Consider the following 4,478-nt stretch of genomic DNA (forward strand, 5'->3'; position numbering starts at 1 on the left):
CCCATACGTATGTTCACAGGAAACTAGACGGAGGTTTAATAATTACTCAAACAGACACATATGAAGATCTAAATGTGGATTCACCTCACATCAGCATCCACTGATGGAGGGAAGGCTGCACCGCCTCATGACCGACTCACCACTAAAATCTGACATTTATACAAACATGTCGGCTTTAGGATGGAAAACGAGAAGTTCTGCATCACATAAATGATATAAAACTGTATTTTCTGAGCATTTACATATGTGGTTTTGGTTTTATTTGGAGATATGTGTTACATTTCTGCCTCCATGGGGAATTTATTTTGTATTCAACAGCCACATTTATTTACAGACACACTGTCCGAATTAGTGGAAATAAACAGCAGCACACACAGAAAAGTCAGATTTTGTTGTAGATTCCTAACAGTAATAGAAAAACACCTCTGGAAAAAGCTGTGAGTAGCAGAAACTGAATTATTTCTATTGGGATGCAGATAAAAACCTCAAAACAAACCCCAAAATGATCTGTTTAACTGTAAAAAATGCACTTTTGTTTGCTTTTCTTGTCTAAAACGGGTGAATTCTTCCTCCAAGTCATCTTTAAATGGTTTTACTGCAATAAATATTTATTCAGTGACTTCAAACTAACTGAAAAACTGGATTTTAAACCCAGTAGATGCTTCAGATCTGATAAAATACAAAGTAGTACTTAAATTTAATATCATTTACTCACTTTTGAATTTACAGAATCTGGAAATATCTGCACCTACTTCCTCATGCACTTTGTATTTATTTACTGAAACTACACGTTTACATACAAACTGCACCTTCTATGTAATTTCTGCACTGTTTTACATTATTATGTTGTCATACATGTGCAGAAATGTGCAGCTAAACTGCTGTTTTTTCTTTGTAATTCATTTGTGTATTTAAAAAAAAGGAATAGAAATAAAAGTAAATAAGAGAACTGCTTGTATCTGATACCACATAAGTTCCAGTAAAATGGGAGTTTATGGGTTTTATAGTCTACTTATACTGATAAGCGCCTCGTGTTAAATCAATCTATTTATCTATTTCTACTTTGAACTATTTTCTTGTGAGGCCTTCTTTTACTTGCTGCCAATAACAGTCATTTTTTGTCATTAATATTTCATTTTTCAAACAATATATCAGCAAAAACACAATTTTACATTAAAAAAAGTGATGTGTACACCAAATATATTATTATTTTGTGTTATTTACAACCTTTAGTAGAACAAATAAGCATCTATAAAGGTTTCTACAGTTGTACATGAGATTTTCTTCTATATTTGGAGGTTTGTTGCTGTGCCATTAGTAATATCATCTGATTTTGTTTCATCTGATTGCTTCATCTCGTTGTACACACAGAATACATGCAGTATAATATATATGTAAAAGGTACATCTGCATGCCTACCGTTAAATGAAGTCATCGTCTGTAATAGAACAGGAGCGACAGAGTCCGTTGTAAGGTACTGGGGTCTGGGTCAGCTGTGTCACATGAAGTAGCCTTTCCATAAAAAAGGTGTCCTCTGCTTGTTTCACAGGGATGTTAATCAGGCGGAATAAACATAATTGGCTACTGTGCTTTTGTTGAGCTCAGACATGCCTGAGCTTGTGCGTGCGAACTCTTAACTTTTTCTTTTGTTGAGCTCAGACATGTTTCGACATGCCTGTGCTTGTGCGAGCAAGTTCTAACTTTTTCTTTTGTAGAGCTGGGTTTATGGAGCCTAATTTAACAAACTATATATCTGTAGAACAACTGATATCCAAATAATTGTGATTTCAATACAGAAATACCTTTTAATCCTGTAAAACCCACTGAATAGAATAGAATAGTCCTTTATTGTCATTGTAACCAGTACAACGACATTTAAAAGTACCAGACAGTCAGAGCATCATTAAAAAAGACAACACAAGTTAATAAATAGAAAAACAATAAATAAATACTCAATCAGACATTCCTTAAGGCATTGAGGGTAGTTATTGCTGTGGGGTAGAAACTGTTACTGTTACTGCTGCAAAAATACAGCCTCCGTACATTATTTAGAGAAACTTTTTGTTTGACTTAATTTTATTTTTTCTATATCAATTCTTTCTCACATGTGTATGTTTTTAAGTTTTCTTTATTTTTTGGTCTGAGAGGCTTAAGTTGACCTCATTTAGAGCTGGTTTATGGAGCATAATTTAACAAACTATATATTTAAGCAGCTGGAGAACAACTGACATCTAAATACTTGTGATTTCAATACAGAAATATCTTTTTAACCCTGTAAAACCCACTGCTGCAAAAATACAGCCTCCTTACATTATTTATTTATAGAAACTTTTTAAGTTGTCTTTATTTTTTGGTCTTAGAGGGTTAAAGAAGCAAAGACAAACTCTCATTGGAGATTGAAGATGTCTGTGACTTAATCTAATACAATTTTGCTCTTTCACAGAGAGTAGAAAGATGAAAAACCTACAAGGATGTCTTACATAACACGATGTCATCTAGAATCTGCCTGTGCAACACCCTGCATTTGTTGTGGACTGCCAGTGCTGACTATTTACCAAATCTGTCCTCTCACTGCAAAAGTAGACAAGACATTATTTGACATTTACCATGTTGTGCAGGGACGCCACTGAAGAAGCACCTGTAACACAACACATTGTTGTTGTTGGCCTTGCTAATATATATATTTTTAAAATATGATCACGCATACTGTACACAAACACTGTATGCATGAAGATGAATAAAATTACTATACATGTACAACAGCATCATTCATTGAAGTGTAAACAATAACAGTCTGGTGAAATAAAAGAATATTAGCATTAGATTTTTTGTTAAATGGCCAAATTCTGGTACCTCCACAAAGTAGCATTCATTTCCTTTTGTTAACTGCCTATATTTACTAACTCTACAATATCAGCCAGTCAGTCAATTTACCATGTCTAAGGGAAATATTAACATCAGATCCAATGTGGGATAGTACTCCTTGTGCTGCAGAGTGACCACCTGACCCAGATGATAGGTTTCTAGAACAATTGCAGATTAAAGTAGAAAGACTAAGTCCTTACACTGTTGGAAGAATTTTGTTCAAATCTAACACAAATAACTCTGCACTTTAAATACTATAGATTGGCTCATTAGAAAATAAAAAGCTGTTTGCTGAAACTTACTTTGTCTTCTGTCCTTCTAATGATCTTTGAAAAAGGAAAGCTCCCTGTATTGGATCTCTCGGTGCACTCATCACATTGTTCTCCTAAATAGATCAAAATTGGAACAGTTGAGAGGTACTGTTGTGAGTCAATGTCAACACTCATGATTTGTTCACGTTGACCATTGTTTTGATGCCATTTAACAGAGGGGACTAGAGCAACACTGTAACAGGCTTGATTTTCTTTTATGCACGGCCTTATAGTAGTACATGACCAAACCCTCACTGAATGATTCAGACACCTTAACAGCAATGTAATGTGGTATGGAAACTCAATAGAATCTAACTGTACAATACATCCAAATGGAAACAAATGGCAAATGACACTGCAACAATATCTCAGTATTGAAATAATACAAACATTGCTCTATAATAACTTTCACTGACTCAGCAAATAGTCAGACATAATAGGATTGACATTAAAACATGTTCTACATACCTGTAGTTTGACCTTTTCTTTTACCTCCTCTGTTTGGGCTCTTGCTCCCAGCCTTGCTTCCTTGAACTATGTTCACATGTCCCACCATGTGACTTTCAGGCTCTTTTCCAGCAGCTACACCTGAAGCTTTTTTAGAGTTTTTTAGGGAAAGTATCAAAAATATATATTATTAATTTAAGGTAACTCTAATTTCAAATCAAAAACATCTCTGTAGATTTGAGAAATCTTGTATGTTATGAACCCCAGCAGAAAATGAACTGCCTTTCTGTAGCAGAGCTCCAGTCAACGTCGTCTTGACAAGTAATTCTTGTGTTCAAAACCGAAGTACTTCAGCTAGTAAATACTATGTAAGGCTTGATTAAAGATAATACTACACTTGTTTTTATGAATCAGTACATGCCCTGTTCAGTTTCACTCAGAAATGTCCAGTCTGTCTTCTTTCACTCTTTCCACATCATAGCATAAAGACTCTGCATGACATCAGAGTCACAGGAGTCAATTTTATTGACCAGTCATCTTCTATGAGAGCATTAGAAATTAAAATGCTTCCATTTTGAAATCAGCATGTCAGTTGCAACATCACAAAGCAACATCATGCTGTGTAAACATGTTTTTTTCCACCTATAGCACTTGGTTAAGTGTATTAAAATTCAAATTATAGTCACTACTCTGGACTAATTTTGGATAATATTTTTCAATACATACCCTCATTCTGGGATTGTGCCATTTGTCCTCGAGGGGACAAATGGCACAAAGACAGACAAAAAAATGACCTGAATTAGATAAAAACATGACCAAAATTAGCCTCAAAATGACCAAACTGATCCAGAAATC

Source organism: Acanthochromis polyacanthus, chromosome 13 (genome assembly GCF_021347895.1).
Source record: "Acanthochromis polyacanthus isolate Apoly-LR-REF ecotype Palm Island chromosome 13, KAUST_Apoly_ChrSc, whole genome shotgun sequence".
Lineage (NCBI taxonomy): Eukaryota > Metazoa > Chordata > Actinopteri > Pomacentridae > Acanthochromis > Acanthochromis polyacanthus.